We start from the raw sequence: 21,980 nt of genomic DNA on the forward strand, positions 1-21,980 counted from the left end.
CTCCTTGTCTGACGTGAAGCTATAGTTCACCAAACAAAGAAGCAAATAATCTCAATTACCCCGGAAGAATCTTTTTTATATCTTTACTCCTTTTATTTTGCTGTAATGCTACATAAGGAATGAATCGGCAAACGCCGTAACCTGGAGCTGGATTGTCTCTTTTAATAGCATCAAAATGAATGTGTAATGGAAAGAATGCTTTTAGCAAAACTTCATTCGACTGCATGAACTCTTCTTTCTCGCCTCCATTATTAAACTCTTAAGCATTGAATCAAATTGGTCTGTGAGTCATTGTTGTATGTTATATTTTCATTGGTCTACTGCTAAACATGAAAGAAATCCATGCGTAAACATCCCGATTTTCAAATAAATGCATATTTTTATGTGCATATTTCATTAAATGGAACAACATTCACCCCTTTTTCAGATTTAGGTGACTTTCTTTGCAGCTTACAGCTTGCAACCTATTTACACAATCAAACAACACAAAACCTATTTCCGTCTGTTCTCTTATTAGCTATCCTTATCAGGAGCATGGGTGGCCTGAAGCCTATCCCAACTACCAGAGGCAGGGTACACCCTGGATAGATTGCTAGTCTGACGGAAGGATAGAGACAGACTACCATTCACACTCACATTCACACCTATTGGCAATTTAGTATCACCACCACCAACAAACTTTATTTATATAACACATTTAAAACCAGTGGTGTACAAAAGTGCTTAACATACAACAGGGTGAGATGAAGTAGCAGGGAAGGATGAGGGCTATGGCAAAGTACCAACATACTAGCATGTTAGATGGCATTAAAAAGACAGAACAAAAGTGACTGGGAAGATGATCTTAGTGCTCTAGTAGGGGTGTATACAGGGAGTGCAGAATTATTAGGCAAATGAGTATTTTGTCCACATCATCCTCTTCATGCATGTTGTCTTACTCCAAGCTGTATAGGCTCGAAAGCCTACTACCAGTTAAGCATATTAGGTGATGTGCATCTCTGTAATGAGAAGGGGTGTGGTCTAATCACATCAACACCCTATATCAGGTGTGCATAATTATTAGGCAACTTCCTTTCCTTTAGCAAAATGGGTCAAAAGAAGGACTTGACAGGCTCAGAAAAGTCAAAAACAGTGAGATATCTTGCAGAGGGATGCAGCAGTCTCAAAATTGCAAAGCTTCTGATCATCGAACAATCAAGCGTTTCATTCAAAATAGTCAACAGGCTCGCAAGAAGCGTGTGGAAAAACCAAGGCGCAAAATAACTGCCCATGAACTGAGAAAAGTCAAGCGTGCAGCTGCCAAGATGCCACTTGCCACCAGTTTGGCCATATTTCAGAGCTGCAACATCACTGGAGTGCCCAAAAGCACAAGGTGTGCAATACTCAGAGACATGGCCAAGGTAAGAAAGGCTGAAAGACGACCACCACTGAACAAGACACACAAGCTGAAACGTCAAGACTGGGCCAAGAAATATCTCAAGACTGGTTTTTCTAAGGTTTTATGGACTGATGAAATGAGAGTGAGTCTTGATGGGCCAGATGGATGGGCCCGTGGCTGGATTGGTAAAGGGCAGAGAGCTCCAGTCCGACTCAGACGCCAGCAAGGTGGAGGTGGAGTACTGGTTTGGGCTGGTATCATCAAAGATGAGCTTGTGGGGCCTTTTCGGGTTGAGGATGGAGTCAAGCTCAACTCCCAGTCCTACTGCCAGTTTCTGGAAGACACCATCTTCAAGCAGTGGTACAGGAAGAAGTCTGCATCCTTCAAGAAAAACATGATTTTCATGCAGGACAATGCTCCATCACACGCGTCCAAGTACTCCACAGCGCTGCTGGCAAGAAAGGGTATAAAAGAAGAAAAACTAATGACATGGCCTCCTTGTTCACCTGATCTGAACCCCATTGAGAACCTGTGGTCCATCATCAAATGTGAGATTTAAAGGAGGGAAAACAGTACACCTCTCTGAACAGTGTCTGGGAGGCTGTGGTTGCTGCTGCACGCAATGTTGATGGTGAACAGATCAAAACACTGACAGAATCCATGGATGGCAGGCTTTTGAGTGTCCTTGCAAAGAAAGGTGGCTATATTGGTCGCTGATTTGTTTTTGTTTTGTTTTTGAATGTCAGAAATGTATATTTGTGAATGTGGAGATGTTATATTGGTTTCACTGGTAAAAATAAATAATTGAAATGTGGATATATTTGTTTTTTGTTAAGTTGCCTAATAATTATGCACAGTAATAGTCACCTGCACACACAGATATCCCCCTAAAATAGCTAAAACTAAAAACTACTTCCAAAAACATTCAGCTTTGATATTAATGAGTTTTTTGGATTCATTGAGAACATGGTTGTTGTTCAATAATAAAATCATTCCTCAAAAATACAACTTGCCTAATAATTCTGCACTCCCTCTAATAAGTAGCTCAATGAGGTAGCTTGGAGATATATTGTTAATAATTCGGAAGGTGAGCAGCAGGATTTTGAATTGAATGTGATACTAACCAATCAACCTGATCTCACTAACTATGGTGGTGCAGTGCTTGGCACTGTTGCCTCACCACTTTCAAATCCACCACCTGACACAGATAACGTGTGTGGTGTTTGCATGTTCTGTCTGGGTACTCCAGCTTCCTCCCAAAGTTCACAAACATGCAGTTAGAGGGGGTAACTTATACAACCTGCAATTTTTAAACACCAATCAAAAACACTGCTGCCTGTCAAAGCACAGATCAAGAAACAATAGTCGAGGGAATAAAGGATTTTACTCTAATTCTGCGCATAAAATAGTGGCGACTAGAAGCAAGTAAGCTTGTCTAAGGTGACTCCATTCCTTCCATACGATCATGTGAAACAGAATGTACTCCTTATTTCAATTCTAAGGTTTTACCCATGAGGACATAAAGAATCATCCCACAGTTCTGAGGTTAGCGTTAGCATGGGGGATGATATTGAGTAATTACTCTGCACACAGAGAACAACCAATATAAAATCCCTATTTCTCTAAACTCCCTAGTCAATAAAAATACTGGCGGCTGCCAGTGCTACCCCTCATCCTCCTAGTACCACAACTGTGGTATTATTTTGAATTACTTTACTTTAAATTAGAGAAGCACAGCTATTGCAGGGGGGGGCGCGGTATGAAAAGGGTAAAAAAAACAACAAAAAAACGCTTGGACACGCGTTGGGGGGAGGGGGGGGGGGGGGTGGGGCGGACATTTTTCTTTGTAAAACAAAGGGGGCCTAGCAAAAAAAAGTTTGGGAACCACTGCCCTAACTCATCTGTATCTAAAAATGAAATTAAAGTATGCCATCCATACTTTTTATGGGTAATGTGATGCTGAGTGTTAAAACAGAGTTTATCTACATGTGTTTTTGCTCATAATTAAATTATCTCTGATTTTAATCAAAAGTATAATTAAATATGATGTGTAATAATAATACTAATCACACTCAATACTTTAATTCGTATATCAGTCTAACTAATATGATGAATACGAAAATATATTCTGAATAATAAAATGATCTGCATGTAGTTGTCTGTTTGTGCTAAAAATAACTGTGGGTGAGGGGAAACTGAAAAAAAAATGATATTGAATATATTGCAAACACAGGAAAAAAGTACTGCTATGTAACAGAGTTAAAAATAAATCATGTTGGAGTCATAGTATGGAGGGTGCTGAGTGCCAAAATGTTGGCAGCAGGAACCGACAAAAAGGCTCCTGACCAGATATTTGCAGTTTTTTATTTAAAGTTTACCTACAGGCCATGCAGAGAGTCACAGTAACTTTGTTTAAGATAAACAATTGGTTTTTATACACCACAGCGATAAAACAGTTCAACCTCAGATTTGAACACATTTAGATAAATTTGCAATCTTGGAATTTATGTAACTATAATGAACTTTAATTTCTTTAATTTTCTCTTAGGTTTTCCACACACATCTGTCCTCAATGTTTTCAAAGACCTAAGCATCAATTGGACGAACTTGGCCACAACAAGACTCTTTCCTAAGGTACAGTTTGGTGTTACTGTTTGGAACATTACCAAGGACAGTGGTCATTAACCCCTGAAATGTTGCAGGGGCATTTTTTCATCCCAAATACCAGTATAGTACAATACAGCTCCTTGTGAGCTCCTGTTTCTGAAATATATATTTTAACTATCCAGGCACATGTAATATCATGGCTCCAGTTCCTGGCTCCTATCTAGACTGGCAACATAATGACTATTTCTGGGTCCTCCCAAAAGAGGACTGAAGTAAGGCCAATTAGTGTTAATTCAAATTATGAAATAAATTAGTCAGCATTAAGCATTTGGCTTAATGCTTAACTGCATATTTACCTATCACAATGAATAGACATGTCTGCAACTACATAGGCAGGTTCAAGACAGTATGAACTGTTTGATTGCCTCATTGGCAACACTATTTCTACTACATTATTTTCACTTAGATTTCTGTTCCATTAAGTAGAAGATATATAGTTTGTTACTTTACCTGCATGCTAACTTGCAGTATCAGTATTTGGGCACATGATGGGGCCGTTGATGTTGCATGACTTTTTAATTTTGGGGGAAAAATATATTTCACCCTATTTTAGGGGAGCTTTAGGGTCCCTAATAGTATATCAATCATAAAATCTGACACCAGTGCAGTTTTCTTTAGAAAAGGTTTAAGTATTGCATTTTTAAAACACTGAGACAGAGGCAGTAGGCAATGAAAATTTTACAGTAACTGTAGACCAACAATCAGAGGTACATCTTTCACAAATCAGTGGAAGTGGTGTTGATTTGACAGGTGGAGGAATTCAGGTGGTATGTTATCTTGTGTAATTCTTTAACTGTGATCTCTTAAAATAAAAATTGAAAAAAACAACAAAAAACAGACAGCTCAGGGTTCAGTACAGGTAAAGGAATTTGTCGTTCTTTTTTTTGTATTTCTTCCATTTTTCCGCTTTCAAGAAATAGTTAAACCGTTCACATTTGTCAGTGGATGTTTCCTTTGGATTGCTGAAGGACTGATCACCAAGTTTATTTTCTAAAAAGATACCTTTGGGTTTTAGCAGTTTAAGATTAATTTAGGCCAATATCAGTTTTTTTTCTCCAAATCATCATAAGAGTTTTTATCATTAGAATAGAATAGAATAATCCTTTATTATCCCATGGATGAGAAATTTCGGTGTTACAGAGCTCTTACAGCAAGGGAAAATATAATATATAAGAGGAAGACACAAGGTGGTCCTATAAACATAAGCAGCCAAAGTTCATATATACAACTATATATGAACTCAATGTTTTTTCATGCAGTGGAGACAGTGCAACAGAAATAGTGAACACATCACAATAAAATCACCTTAAGGATCATTACACTGCCTCGCCAACAATAAGTTCTTGTCCTCGAGTGAAAACACACTCTCTGAGCTGGGGGTGTAGTCTGCGTTGGCTCTTAGGTCTCCTAAATCTCTGAGAGGTAGAAATAGCTATATGGATTAGAGGGGAAAACCTGAAGGAGGGGAAGGCAGCACCTGCTGGAAGTCCATCTGTAGAGGGGTATGGGGGCTTTGCACAAATGCTTCAAGGAAAGGAGGAAGAGAATGTCCTCTATAAGGGGCCATTCGGTCTCTGTGCAACACCACTTTCCACCTCTAGGAGGCAACTGCACCCTGTAAACCACTTCCCCAACTCATTCCAGGACACTGCAGGGCCCCATTGAGTGGCTATCCAGTTTTAAAAAAAAACCATCCTTTTCCTCTCTTTGGACGCACACCAGCTCTCCATCATGGAAGGGCCTCCCCTTAGTAGTGTTGTTGGAATTTCTATTTTGGCGCAGTCCTGCCTTTGCCAGCTGCAGCTTCCTCGAGTAGTCCAGGCCTGGTGGTGCCTCCAGTGTGTCAGGGGGCTTGACGAAAGCCAGCCTGGCAGGGATACTCAGCTCTCTCCCTAAACAGGGCAGGTGTGCATTTGGTGGAGTCTTAGACTGCTGACCTGTAGGCCATGAGGGTGAGGGAAAGATGGAAGCCCCACTGGTGTTCTGAGGTAAGGATGGCTAGCTGCTTGGCCAGTGTCCTATTAAACCTCTCCACCAGGCGGTGTGCGTTACGTCCCGGTCTAGTTACCAGGACAGTCACCGGGACAGCAAGCTGCCCAGTGCACTGCCATGTTTGTTTACATCACGTGACGGGGTACCATGTGACGGGGTACCACGTGACATCAACTCCGTCCCGCTGGAAGTTCTAACATCTAGTTAAAGCTGGAGAGAATTCAGAGACCATTTCCTTCATTCTATGCAGGTGAACGTGGCTGACTGTCTCCTGAACCCTCTCTCTTAATCGTGTCCGGCAACATCATTGGGTCTTGTGTCTCCAACCAGCAAGTAATGTCACTAGCAATAGCTCTCTCGCTTTTTTAAAAATCTGACACCAGTGTAAGATTCGCATAGACTCTTAAGTGCCAGACGTTTTGCTCTTACCACGGTTTATTGAGAAGGTATTGTAATACACTGAAAAAAAGGCCATGTTGGATTTACTTGATTCAATAATGGACATTTGTTGCACACAAATGTTTTGCTTTGGCAGAAAATTAAACAACTGAGTTAAATCAACACAACTTTTTCATATTCAATAAACCTGTGCATTTTGTGTTCCTAAAACGCGATTGAAACATGTTCAGATGAAGTAAGTTGAGCTCTTGGAATATTTTAATCCTTCACAATTTTGTCATTTTATTTCAACACTATTCAATAACTTTTACCCCAATACTACTTGCTCACTTAAATACTACATGTTGTCTTCATATTACATAATGTTCAACAAAGTCTAGATCCTTGTTACCATAAAAATTGAATGGATTTACAATGACTACCATCCTCCGGGTTTCAGGAGGGCTGGGAAATAACAGGTTACGAGGCAGGGTACACCCTGGACACCTCACCAGTCTATCACATAGAAACAAACAACCATTTACACTTACATTCACAGGTAATTTAGAATCACCAGTTAACCCTAACTCTAATAACTGCATGACTTTTAACTGTGGGAGGAAACCAGAATACCCAGAGAGAAGCTGCTGCAAGCTAGCCAGAATGTGGATTTGAACCCAGGACCTTCTTACTGTGAAGCAACAGCACTAACCACCATGCCAACAATCTAGGAAACACAGGAAAACTAAGATTTCCTGTATTTGATGCAGAATTGTTTTGTTTTTGTCCTTGACAGGTTAATCCACAATAAATAGCAATAGCATGCACGTGGTGCGTGTGTAGTTCTCTGCCTCTCATAACTCCACTGATATTCCTGCAGTTTGAAATCTTGTGCGATCTTGTGAATTTCACGAGTTCAGCAACTAACCACTCTTACTAGATTGTATCAGGTCAGGTCGTCTCAACAAGAACAAATTAAGTGTTTGAATTCCATGCAAATCCTACATGATTTAATTACGTTCATAGAAACATGAAATTATTGTGTTCAAATTACAAGTTAGACTTTTTTAATGTAACAACCACCCAATTTACTTTTTTTGGTATACCAAAAAAAGTAGAGGTGGCTGCTCGACTTGACTGAGATGGATGCCTTCCTGAAACCACGATCTAAAGAGCGCGAGTCTGAAACCCGTGCAGTGTTGCAGGATTTAACATTGCTATATTATTGACTTACTTCACTTGAACATGATATGAACAATTTAATCTACCCTCTCTGCATATCATGTAGTTTCTACACTATATAGTTACACTTAACTTTAAAGCATGAGGCAATTGTGTTAAATACACGCAAGATGCTTATGTAAATCCAAGAGCTGGCCAATCCCTTTTTTTCAGTGTAGGGCAGTTAATGCCATAGACAATAGTCCCAAACAACTCACTCTTCAACTCTCTCACTATGTGGGTATCCACCAACAATATTCCTAATATGCCAGTCCTGTCTCTTTTTTAGTGTTGTATTGGAAATAAAAACAATAATAAAACAAGATTCAGAGATGATCAGTAAAAATCAGCTACTTATGAGTGGTCCCCTATCAGTAAATCCTACATGGGTCATATAGGCATTTAAGTAATCTTTTAAGACTGGACCACCTGTTTCAGTTCAGAAAACAATGACCATGAATGTCTGATGCTTGGTGGATCTTTCATTTGTCTTATGTTTTCTTAACCATACAACGAAAACAGATAACCAAGAAGAGGATGTCCAAGTCTAAATTGTAGATAAACTCATTATCACGGTTATTATCAGTATTAATCATCAGCCCTAGCTGTTACAGAAGTGACAGCTTTTGAAACAGTGTTTGAAGTTCAGACATTATTTCGCTTTATCTGAATTTCAAGACATATCAATGTTTACTAAAACCTCAATAACCTTGCTTCGTTTTTTAGACCATATTGATTATTTTGTATATTTGGGGTCACTTTGGGGTCAGGATACATAATTTCATTGAAAAGAATTATATTTAAGGTATTTTTACTAGAAGAGCATATTTAAGTCTGTGACCTGCACATAAACTCTTTATCATGCTATTATCAATTAGCCGGCAGCCTTAGTAGAATTCTGAAGAAGGAACGTCTTTCAAAGATAAAGTTCAAACATTATTTCACAAGACGTATAATTTAATCTTTAACTCACTATATTCAATTGTGTCCACCACGTGAACATATGTGAGTGCCTGATCAGCACTGAACTTTAAAATGGTAAACGGCCTGTATTTATATAGCACTTTACTAGTCCCTAAGGACCCCAAAGCGCTTTACATATCCAGTCATCCACCCATTCACACACTGGTGATGGCAAGCTACATTGTAGCCACAGCCACCCTTGGGCGCACTGACAGAGGCGAGGCTGCCGAACACTGGCGCCACCGGGCTCTCTGACCACCACCAGTAGGCAACGGGTGAAGTGTCTTGCCCAAGAACACAACGACCGAGACTGCCCAAGCCGGGGCTCGAACCGACAACCTTCCGATTACAAGGTGAACTCCCAACTCTTGAACCACGATCGCCCCTGAACTTTACTTTGTCCTTCATCCTTAAAAGCCTGAAACCAACAAAACATTTCCTTTCCTTCCACCCCTGCATAGTTACCAGCTGTCAGCTACCTAAAAAAGGATCCTGGTGTTATTTGTCTCTCAGAAACAGTTCATAACTTCAACTCATTCATGTCACCTAAAAGGTAAACCTGTTTCTCCATCACCTGTTCAGCTCTGATGATTCAGTAAGGACATCTCCTGGTTTCATCTTCATGTTTCCCTCTCACCAGATAACCAAACCATATCATGACCAGCAGCTTTACAGCTGTGGCTCCAGCAAACATCAGCTGATACTAGAAATTAATATTAAATAAATTCTAACAACAGCTGATCAAGCTTAATCGTGCTGCTGTTGTCTAGCGCGACACCAGCTGGTTTCCTCTTTCGGCGCAAAGTGAGCGATAAACAAACAAGAGAGCCGATCAGCTGATCATTGATCAGTTTTCATGATTGAAGCAGAAACGGGAGAGGGAGGGGAGAATGAGAGAAGAAGAGGCAGCTGTGCAGCAAAGACACAGAATAACTCCAGCTTTGTGCCTTTTTCATTGTAGCTGAATTACGGGACAAACTGTTCCTTTTCACCTCAATAAGAAACGCGTAATATTTTCTCTGAATACCAGAAGGGACGGTTGGCAACTCTAATAACTTATGAACAAAATAAAGTTCAACATCATTAACTTCATAGCACCACCCAGCTGTATAGAAACTCCGTCATGCTAGCTAGCACGCAGTACGGAAAAAGTCAGAATAACGAAAATAAACTCCACCTAAACTTGGTTCATATCTGACCCAGAGAGACTGCAGGTCATAACTTCTTACCTGAAGTTCAGTTCACACTCGGACCGGGGGCTGCCTCGGGTCTCTCCTCCCTCCTCCACCTGCTGGCCTCCACCACTTGCTAATGTTACTGAATCTGTGGAAGCTTCGCGATAGCCACCACACGAAGTAACGAGTAACGACCCTATCTAAATCCCAGTAACGACTAACGCGTTCCTGATTTTGGCATAATAACTAGTTACCGTGCTCGTTACCACATTAATAACGTAGTTACTGTAACGCGTTACTTAATAACGCGTTAGTCCCAACACTGATTATTTCACAAGCCTTGTGAATTTCAAAACACATCAGTGTTTGTTAAAACCTCACCAACCTTGCTAAAACATAAATATTTCCTGGTTCTGTTCAAACCGTTCTACAGCTCTTCTTCCATTTGACCTTTAGGTCAAAATCCCCAAACTATTTCATGTAGGAAAACACAAGCACCAAACTATACTTACATTTCCAGACCTAAGGGAAAATAAATAAAGAAAAATAAAATGAAACACATACATACACATTTATGAAAGCATCAAATTTAAAAATATTTAAAGGTCATTTTTTCTTTTAGAACATGTTGTTTTGTGTACAGTTTGGTCACGTAAGGATATGTAATCAACTTTTGTGTAAACAGGTTATATTTAAAGTATTTACTGTTCTCAAAAGTCAAACTAGGTTGAAAAAAAAAGTGCACATCTAAGCCTGTGACTGGCAGATAAAGACATTATCATGGTATCATCAATTAGCCAACAGCCTTACTCATATTCTGAAGAAGGAAAATCTTTCAGAACTGAAGTTCAAACATTATTTCACAAGATGTATGGTTTACTGCCTAACCCAGTATGCCCAATTGTGTCTACCATGTGCAATATTTTTGAATTCCTGATCATTATTTAACTTTAATTTCTCCTTCATCGTTAAAACCCTGCAAAAATGAAAAACATAATTGTACAGCTTTAAAAAAAATAAACCAATTAAATTAAATTACATTAGTTAGAAAACTGTCTCATACTGCAATAAATTTAATGACATTTCTCTCATAAGAACTTGAGGTACAAAGTATTGATGGAGTTTATTTTTAAATAAAAGTAAAACTTAAAGAAAGACTGAAAATAACACTGATGAACAAGTATCTGTCAAGTGTTGCTGTGGGAGCTGATTATTGTGGACCCAAATCTGAAAGACCGGAGCATTCCCATTCCCAACATGTAACATACAGTGGGGCAAAAAAGTATTTAGTCAGCCACCGATTGTGCAAGTTCCCCCACCTAAAATGATGACAGAGGTCAGTAATTTGCACCAGAGGTACACTTCAACTGTGAGAGACAGAATGTGAAAAAAAAAATCCATGAATTCACATGGTAGGATTTGTAAAGAATTTATTCGTAAATCAGGGTGGAAAATAAGTATTCGGTCAATAACAAAAATACAACTCAATACTTTGTAACATAACCTTTGTTGGCAATAACAGAGGTCAAACGTTTACTATAGGTCTTTACCAGGTTTGCACACACAGTAGCTGGTATTTTGGCCCATTCCTCCATGCAGATCTTCTCGAGAGCAGTGATGTTTTGGGGCTGTCGCCGAGCAACACGGACTTTCAACTCCCGCCACAGATTTTCTATGGGGTTGAGGTCTGGAGACTGGCTAGGCCACTCCAGGACTTTCAAATGCTTCTTACGGAGCCACTCCTTTGTTGCCCGGGCGGTGTGTTTTGGATCATTGTCATGTTGGAAGACCCAGCCTCGTTTGATCTTCAAAGTTCTCACTGATGGAAGGAGGTTTTGGCTCAAAATCTCACGATACATGGCCCCATTCATTCTGTCCTTAACACGGATCAGTCGTCCTGTCCCCTTGGCAGAAAAACAGCCCCATAGCATGATGTTTCCACCCCCATGCTTCACAGTAGGTATGGTGTTCTTGGGATGCAACTCAGTATTCTTCTTCCTCCAAACACAACGAGTTGAGTTTATACCAAAAATTTCTACTTTGGTTTCATCTGACCACATGACATTCTCCCAATCCTCTGCTGTATCATCCATGTGCTCTCTGGCAAACTTCAGACGGGCCTGGACATGCACTGGCTTCAGCAGCGGAACACGTCTGGCACTGCGGGATTTGATTCCCTGCCGTTGTAGTGTGTTACTGATGGTGACCTTTGTTACTTTGGTCTGTGCTCTCTGCAGGTCATTCACCAGGTCCCCCCGTGTGGTTCTGGGATCTTTGCTCACCGTTCTCATGATCATTTTGACCCCACGGGATGAGATCTTGCGTGGAGCCCCAGATCGAGGGAGATTATCAGTGGTCTTGTATGTCTTCCATTTTCTGATGATTGCTCCCACAGTTGATTTTTTCACACCAAGCTGCTTGCCTATTGTAGATTCACTCTTCCCAGTCTGGTGCAGGTCTACAATACTTTTCCTGGTGTCCTTCGAAAGCTCTTTGGTCTTGGCCATGGCGGAGTTTGGAGCAGGGGCGGAGCCTGGGGGTGGCTTACTGGGCTTAAGCCCGGGTTGTTTTGTCAGAAGCCCGGGGTCTTTTGGAGTGTAATTTTTTTCATAGTTAGATGCCTGGCTGACAACTGTATAAAACAAAAAGTACACACAATATTCGAAGCACATAGTGCACACTGTGGGAATTTACGACTGTGCGTGAATCCCCCCTGATATTGGTATGATCCAAGCTCAGGCACTAAGCGACTGAGCGAGAGGGCGGGGCAGCTGCTGCCTGTGAGTGCGCTGTTGGAGAAACGGAGCCAGCCATACTAAGGAGAGCTTAAGTTTGAGCAGGTACCAAAGCAAATCATTCGTACCGTACAAATAATGTAAATATGACGGTGCATCATGAAAGATTGATATCAAACTGATCACTTGACCAATATTACGTTACTTGCTCTTCAAGTGAATCAACAAATGGCGAAATGAAAAGCCGAACAAATGCTTTTTTTTTTTTTTTATAGAGTCTTATCTTACGTGTGTTTATTTCATATTTTCAGTTCTTACCCTCCCCGACTAAATCCGTTTCAGTTATGTACTGAAATATAAGAATGGACATTAGAGGGCTCTTTCAAAGAAAAAAACTCAGGTAAATGTTATTTTATATATTATGCTTTGTATGTTGTTCAGTATATTTCTATGAAAAACAAGAGGGATTTCAGTACACAGCAGGATATTCACATTTGTAACCAGATATTTACATACACTTTAGGGAGAAAACATAAAACATTTTTACTGTACAACATCAATTTAGAGTAAACTTGTTTTGTTTTGGATAAATATTGAAATATCTTTTGAATTAGTTAAATGTCAGAATAAAGAGAGACAGACCTGCCTATTTATTATCACTTTCATCAAATGTAGGAGTACATATACACTAAGTTTATTGTTAATTAATAAGAAACTCCAGACGATTCCATTCTGAGCTGAAGAAGCTTCTGATTGGTTCGTAGAGTCCATGTGAGTAAACTGGTGGCACAGCTGTGGATGCATATAAGGCAAAACACAGAGCCTGTTTCTGTCACATGGGAAAATCAAGAGATGTCAACCAAAACACCAGAAAAAGAACTGTGGAGCTCCATAAGTGTGGCGCAATTTTGAATACAATTTGGTGCCATTTGCAATTAAGAAATACAGATAGTTTCTCTCTTTACTCTTAAAGTTAACAAATATGTTTTTTATATTTATCAATCTAAAAAAAATAAACATTTAGTCTGATTTGATGTTACAATTAAAAAAGTGTTTGTGTTTTTATCTGAAGAGTTTGTAAATATCTGGTTTCAACTGTATATTTGATGATTGTCAGCACAAAGAGGGAGAGAGAGGAACAGAGAGGGTGAGAGAGAGGAACAGAGAGGGAGAGAGAGGAGAATGAGGACAGAACAGAGATGAACAAGAGCAGGTGAGACACACATGTTAGTCAAATGGTCGTTTACCAAAAGTATCACCGTATCATAGGTACTCATGTATCTCGTACCTAGTGTTTCTTTTTAGGTTTGTTATTTTTCAAATTCTATATTTATTAAGTTATGCAGGCTTGTTTGCACAACAAGGCCAAATAATTATATAAACTTTTCTCAATCTAAATAGTGGACTTTGGTAGAATTAAAAAATAAGTGTAGTGCAGGTCTATGATGATTTTTAGTGCTACTATCATCTAGTTCTGATTGTGGTTCTGTCTTGGTTAAATACCAAGTAGTCCTGATTTTGAACTGTTGTAGTCCTGTTTTAATTCCAGATCAGTTCTGGGTCTGGTTGAATTGGGGTTTAGTCCTCGTGTCTTGATACAGCCCCGACTTTGTTCTGCCTTGCTGCTTAATTAAAAAACTAGTTGATGGTGTCCTGCATATGTGATATATTTTTTCCTATATGAAGTCATTCTTTTTTTGAACAAAACTCAAAACAGAGCCTATTAATCTTTCATTCATTTCTAAAATAATAATTCCACATGCATACTACCCTTTAGGGCTAAGCCCCGGGTGTTTCAAATGTCTGGCTCCGCCTCTGGTTTGGAGTCTGACTGTTTGAGGCTGTGGACAGGTGTCTTTTATACAGATGATGAGTTCAAACAGGTGCCATTCATACAGGTAACGAGTGGGGGACAGAAAAGCTTCTTACAGAAGACGTTACAGGTCTGTGAGAGCCAGAGATTTTCCTTGTTTGAGGTGACCAAATACTTATTTTCCACCCTGATTTACGAATAAATTCTTTACAAATCCTACCATGTGAATTCATGGATTTTTTTTTTTCACATTCTGTCTCTCACAGTTGAAGTGTACCTCTGGTGCAAATTACTGACCTCTGTCATCATTTTAAGTGGGGGAACTTGCACAATCGGTGGCTGACTAAATACTTTTTTGCCCCACTGTATGTGTGAACTAATCATACAAATAACAGTATGAATATAATTGTCAACTTTGACGGTTAAATGTTTTACTTTGTCCTGCTCTTCCAGAAGATGGTGGGACAGAGGCAAAGCCATCAGGTTGGTCAACATTTTCAGGATTTTCACTGAAATTAATCCCATTTCTGTGACGCTGAACAGAAGAGCATCACATCAATATCCTGCTTATGTGCAGTTAAATCTTCAGCACAAAGTTGTTTTGAGGCCCTGGAGAGAAAATATTTCCAGAAATGTTACATATAACCAATATGTTAAAATACACCAACAAATATGTACACTTTAAAATCCTTAATTACTTTTACTCAAGTATTATTTCCTTGTCATCAGAAGAACATCTTGTTGAGAAGAGATGGTATTGGTACAAGTATCGGGGTTGGTATAAGTATGGCAACAGATACTACCGCTATTTTCCCTATCGTTTGGATTGGGCTCATGCTCAGGTAAAAACAGTGATTTGGATTTTTTCATTTGTCCCATCTCTGTTAATTCCCTTTAATATTTTATAAAGTCCAGCTTGGTTAAATCGCTTTTTTTTTCTTTGAAATTTCTGGTGTCTGTTGATCTGCACTACAGAGACACTGTCAGTCTATGCATGCAAACCTGGCATCTGTACGCAACCTCAGAGAGTACCGGGTGATTCAAAGGGTCATATATCGTGCCACTCACAGTTACCCAATTACATGGCTTGGAGGCTCTGATGCTCAGAAGGTATATTACTGATCATGAAACAAAGGCTTGCATATCAAGCATTTTACTTTGATAATTTTCTATTTATGTACATAGTTTTAAATGCATTATTGTCCATTTTGTTCTGTTTTATAGGAGCATCATTGATTTTGGATCGATGGAACTCCTTTCAGTTTTACGTACTGGTGTCGCGGAGAGCCTAACAATGCTCGCCGCGGAGAGCCTAACAATGCTCGCCGCAGTGAGCACTGCATGCACATGAACTGGTCAAGTAAGTATATGAATAAAGTGTAATGCTGATGTTGGGGGTATCCAGACTTGTTTGGTGTGTCAAATACTTACACTGGTTGTTTCAGTTCAAAATAACAGTATCTTTCAGTTAATATTACATAACAAAACATTGTGGTATTTCATTAAATATGAATATATATGTATATATCAAATGATATCTATATATTTATGTATTTATATATGTTGTGAAACTATAGTCAAAAGGTGGTTTGCTGTCATAAAAAACGAAATCTTATCCTCAGTACAAATAAGTATGTGTTCATGTTATCATGATTTCACTTAATGTTGGTTTTTGGTGCTTAAAGGACACAAGTGCATGAACGATATCTACTGTCACTACCGATACCCATATGTCTGCGTCTGGAAAAGAAGATAATTCCTGGCATGATGGTATGGTTCACTGGACAAAGAAGCAAATGATCTCATATATCCCCCTTGAAAAATCCCATTTTACATCTTTACTTCTTTTTCTTTGCTGTAACGCTATATAAGGAACGACACGACAAGTGACATAAAGTGGTTTTCTCTTTCAACAGGAGCAAACTGAATGTGCAATGGAAAGAATGCTTTTAGTAAATCTTTATTCTCCAGAATGAACTTTTCTTTTTCGTCTTCATGATTAAAATCTCAAGCATTGAATCCAACTGGTCTGTGCGTGTGTTCCACATCTCACATATTTTGGGGTCTAATAACTAAAGTCTGAGACATCCACCTGCATCATTCCATTTAAGAGCAATCACGTCTTCGGCTCTGCTCATCTGCGTCTTATGTGCATGAAAGCTTTATGGTAGAAAATGTGAACATGCATAATGATTGCTGTGAAATTTTAGCTTCATATACACTCAGAAAAATAAAGGTGCCAACTGGAACCAAAAGTGATTCTTTAGACTGATGCCATAGAAGAACCTTTTTTGGTGCCACACTGCAAATTTCTTGTAGCTTAACAAGATTTATTGTCTTAAATTTAGCCAGATTATCTTGTCCATCTTGTTTTGAACATTACAAGCTAGTTTCCAGTCTCATGTGTTAGATGATTAGACTTGTTTCAAGTATATATTGCTTTTTTTCTTATTTAGTCTGTAAATCCAAAAATGAACCATTTCACATTTATTTCAAGCAAAAATAGCTTTTAGATAGAGTGTAAAACAAAAAATTATCTTAAAATAAGAAACATTCACCTTTTTCCTTGAAATACGAAAGTCAATCATTGGAAGGTATATTTATACCTGAGACCTGTCACAGATGTATTTGTTACCATGTAAAATAAGCCACTTTACTCTAACGGCATGATGTATAGCATCTTCAATCACCAAAAACTCCATATTAGCAACCTCTGATACAGGACCTAGTCCTTTCTCATTTACAGATATTGGATGCTCAGTTCCTGCTTCACTTTGACAACACTCCAGCAGCTGATTGTGCTTTACAAGAGACTTGCACACATCCTTAAAGTTTAATTTGGCTGACCATTGTTTTAAAAAAAACAAACAAACAGTGTTTAGACTCAAATTTCATACACGTATGACAAATTACAGGTCCCAGGGCAATAATCTGAGAGGGAAGATGCAGCATGTAATCTTGGACACAGTTTGTAAAGACGCAACTGGGGCAAAAAGTATTTTAACAATTTCAATTAAATCAAAATAAACTGGATAAAGGGATTTTTCTCTACAACACTGTCCAATAAGAATGGCAAAATCTTGATCAATATAAGCATTTGTCCAGAGGACTGTTTTAATCTGTTGTCACTTGAAGCTAAAGTAGCATTAATTTTTTTTTATGAATTATAGAACATTTTTTGAGACATTTTATTAAATTCAATGAGTTTATATTCCAAAAATCTCTTTTTCCCAAAGTCCGTTTTTGTTTCATAATGGGGTTTTTCATAATGGTGTATTTATTTCAGAAGGTCATTTAACAACTGAATTTCTTATTCCGGCAATAAGGGTCAGTGGGTGGGACCTGAACGCTCATTGGTTGCTGCTTAAACAGGTGCTTAAAATTAAAGTGTCTCAAAATGTTTCTATTGTTACAAAAAAGAATCGTAGTGAAATAAATATTTAATTAAATATTATAAAAATACACAATGTAAAATAAAAATTAAATGACACGTTTTAACACTTTGGTGTTCCATAGTCAAGTTTATATTAAAAAGTGAAATAATGTATTAGCACCAGAGCTGGGCAGTAACGCGTTACTGTAATCTGATTACTTTTGTCAGGTAACGAGTAAAGTAAGGGATTACTATTGCAAAAACGGTAATTAGATTACCGTTACTTTCCCGTAGGAACGCTGCGTTACTGCGTTACTAAAACCATGATTTTTTTGCGAGAATGTCTCATGACAGTGACGTAAGCGAGTGCGACGTTCGTGACAACAGCTGTGTGCAGATCAACAATGTATAATATATCGAGTGCGGAGAGAGTATGAGCATGCAGCGTTTAAAGCGTGGAAGTACTGACCTTACTTTGGTGTCGAGCCAAACGGACTTTAACGTGTGTTTGAACGAGCTGACGGTTCACTCGTTAAGCCGAAAGAAAGATGCTTTAATCACATGAGTCACACATGTGTCCACTGTACCATCTGGGAACTCTTCTTGTTTCGTAATAACACAAACACTAAATCCTCCTTCTCTGGTGCTGTTTTGTAGCAGTGTATACACCTGAGACTGTCACCTGTCTGTCTGTCCTGCACTCTCTCTCTGTTTCTTTCTCTCTGATTGTGTAATAAAAGTATGAACATGTGTTTATAAGTTACACTTGTGTTTGAATCCTGCAGCTTATCACACATTTGATTTCCATGTGTGACAACTGCAAGTGTCCAGAGTGAGGACAGACTGAGGGACTCACTACTTCACATCATCTGTGAGGCTTTGCACCCCTGATGATTCACCAGGACAAACTCAGCAGTGTGTGAGGAAGAGGAGGAGGAAGAGCCAGCAGCAGCTGACAGATGGAGAGAATAGACGGACTGTTCCCTGTTTGTGAAGGACTGCTAGGAAAGTTTAACATAACTAATTGTCTGTCCAGAATCAGTCTTATTAGGTAATGTTCAAATAATTTGATCATCCCAGTGTTTTTAGTGTGGGAGAAAGTACTCAGGGCCTTCAAGTTACACACTATGAAAGGCAGCAACAAGTTTAATGTTCAGAATAATAAAGTATGTATCAGCAGCAGAATGTAGCTAAAAATAAATGTTTGTTCCAGTTCTATGAAGCTTTGAGCATTTTGGATTAGTAGCACTGCTGTGTTTGTTGCATCATATTGCTGTAATTGTTTATATGCTTTATATATTCTGAGGTAAGTTGATCTATAGTGTTACATCATATTCTATAAGGATGTTATGTGTTTGTATACTTTCTGCCCAGTTTGACCCATTTAGCAGACGTCAGCCTGTTTAAGGCTCTGATATCTATTCTGTATGACTTAAAGCAGTGATGACATGGTCTGAGTTTCTCACCCAATAAAGGAATATTTCATATATCAGTCTACTCTTCATTCTATCAGAAACAGTTATCACAGCTCGTACATTTTCTTTTTATACATATATGTAAGCAATGAGCCAAATTTAGTAATGCCAACATACTGAAGGAACAACATTTGTGTCACGATCCTGGGTCTTATGACCCAGTGTTTTGAGTTTAGTTTATTTGGATGTTTATATGATTAAGCTCATTAGGTTTTCTAGTTCATTTGTTATTAGTTTCCCCTTGTGTCTTCCAACCTCTGTTAAGACTCCCTTGCCCTTCATGTGTTAGATGTCTGTTATGTTGTCAAGTTCATGTAGTCATGTCTGCGTTTCATTATGTTTCCTATTTTATTCTCTAAGAGGTTCTGTGTTTTGTTTTACTCTTTCCCTCTGGCGTTGTTATGTCCACGTTGACCACAGTCTGTCAGACTCGGCCCCCACCTGTCCAGCACCATCACACTCAGCACCGGGTCTCCACAAGGATGTGTTTTGAGTCCCCTCCTGTTTACGCTCTACACATCCGACTGCTCCCCTACCCATCTCTCAAACACCATCATAAAGTTCGCGGATGACACCACAGTAGGGCTGAACGATTATGGAAAATAATCTAATTGCGATTTTTTTGCCCCAATATTGCGATTGCGATGCGATATGCGATTATTTTTTAAGGTCTTTGTCTTCTGTATTATTAAACAAAGACAAGCAATACATCATATAGTATGGCCAATACTATATTACATTAATTTTAAACTGTTCTTTCCTGGAAGACAGACCTCTGTTATGATGACATGAGGTGATGCATGAATTGATGACTGACATTTTTATTTAACTTCTTCAATCACAACAGTATATTTGAACATACACAATAGTTTATTTTTAGCTTACAAACATCTGAGCATAAAGTGCTGACAAGGAACCCTGGTGTAAACATTAAAATGAAAGTCAGTACAATGTGCAGATTGCAGAAATATACATAAAAAAAATCAGTGGCTTTACCACACTCAGTTTTTCGACATCTGTGAACTACTAGACAGTCATTCAATTAAAAAATAATATTAAATAAATAAAACTAATAAATAAAAAATACACACATCTTACTGATCTTTGCAGTCAGTAACATTACACATAAAGTGCAAACATAATAGCAATTGTATAAACACACACACAAACACTCCTTTAAAATTTAAAGGCGTGAAATTGGACGGTCTAGCCTTCTGATTAGCGTCACCGCTGTCTCGGTGGAGTTTAATAAACTCGGCCGTCTGCTTCTTGCTATCTAAAATATAACCAGACACTGGTGTAAATTCTCGACTGTCTCATACTTCTGTTTAATAAGTTTTCTGTTTGACATTTAGTCAGCTGTGTGAAAACCAAGGAGGAACCCACCCGGGGGATTAATAAAGTTTTATTTTATCTAATCTAATAACTTTAATCTCAGCCAAACCGATTTACTCACGAACAAACAAAACACTGAAAAAAGCCCAACAATAACATTTTTAGGTTGTCTAAGTGACATATATTACGTTTAACCCGAGCAGCGAAACTCCGCGGTGATCTGAAAATGATGTGCCGGGAGTTGTGCCGTTCTCGGCCGCATCAGTAACCCTCGAGCTCCCGGGCTAGCTGTCGAGCTGGTGGGTAGCAGACGCCTCTGAAAACGTCGAAGCACTTTTGCAAATATGCGATATCTTGATAAACCGAGCAGATATTTGATGTTTACACAGCTACTTTCTCGCCTGAAAATATGTTAAAAGTTTATTTTGTGACCCAGAAAGATTAGTATGAGTAATTTTAAAACTTAGTAGCGGCCGCCATTGCTGGAAACTGGAGTTTGGCTGGGCCGCGCTATGAATTCTGGGATATGGTAGTAATTTGGACAGCCTTCGGCACGTCGCTGTGACGTAATCGGTCTACAAATGCGGCCTCAGGAGGATGCAGCCCATGAATTTGGACATGTCCAGAGTATAATCGCAGCCTTTGCGGTTAGAAAATTGCACTTGATCATGTCGCGATATTATCGCAAATGCGATATATCGTTCAGCCCTACACCACAGTGGTTGGACTCATCTCAAGGGGGGATGAGTCGGACTACAGAGATGAGGTCAACAGACTGACTGAGTGGTGTTCAGTTAACAACCTCCAACTGAAGACCACGAAAACTAAAGAACTTATCTTGGACTTCAGGAGGGGCAGAGCAGACCCGGTCCCACTTTACATTCACGGGAGCTGTGTGGAGAGGGTACGCTCCATGAGGTTTCTGGGCGTGCAGATATCTGATGACCTCTCCTGGACTGCAAATACTACAGCGGTGGTTAAAAAGGCCCAGCAGCGTCTCCACTTTCTGAGAGTGCTCAGGAGGAACAACCTGGAGGAGAGGCTGCTGGTGACATTTTACAGAGCCACCATAGAGAGCATCCTAACGTACGGCATAACAACATGGTATGCAGGGTGCTCAGCTGCAGACAGGAAAGTACTGCAGAGGGTCATCAACACAGCCCAGAAGATCACTGGCTGCTCTCTGCCCAGCCTGGAGGTCACTGCAATCTCTCGGTACCTCAGCAGAGCTGGCAATATCATCAAGGACCACTCTCACCCCAGCAACCAACTGTTTGAACTATTACCGTCAGGCCGACGGTACAGGTCACATAAAACCAGGACAAACAGATTCAGGGATAGCTTCTTTCCCAGAGCTATCACCGTAGTAAATAAGCACAAAAACAATTGAACCTGCTTAGCTATACCATACTGTCACTGCCATTATATTATGCTGCTATTCATACTGTCATTATATTAATGCTGCTATCCTGTAT

General features: G+C 39.2%; 1 long non-coding RNA gene across 1 annotated transcript; it reads left to right on the forward strand.

Moving 5' to 3' along the window:
- The first annotated feature begins 14,678 nt into the window (after positions 1-14,678).
- Positions 14,679-16,027, forward strand: LOC309693253. The gene is made up of 4 exons (XR_014272601.1): positions 14,679-15,164; positions 15,298-15,432; positions 15,547-15,682; positions 16,008-16,027. It is a non-coding gene; the product is annotated as an uncharacterized lncRNA (long non-coding RNA).
- Positions 16,028-21,980: the final 5,953 nt, after the last annotated feature.

This window comes from Aulonocara stuartgranti, assembly GCF_965226115.1.
Source record: "Aulonocara stuartgranti genome assembly, chromosome: 3".
Taxonomy (NCBI): Eukaryota; Metazoa; Chordata; class Actinopteri; order Cichliformes; family Cichlidae; genus Aulonocara; species Aulonocara stuartgranti.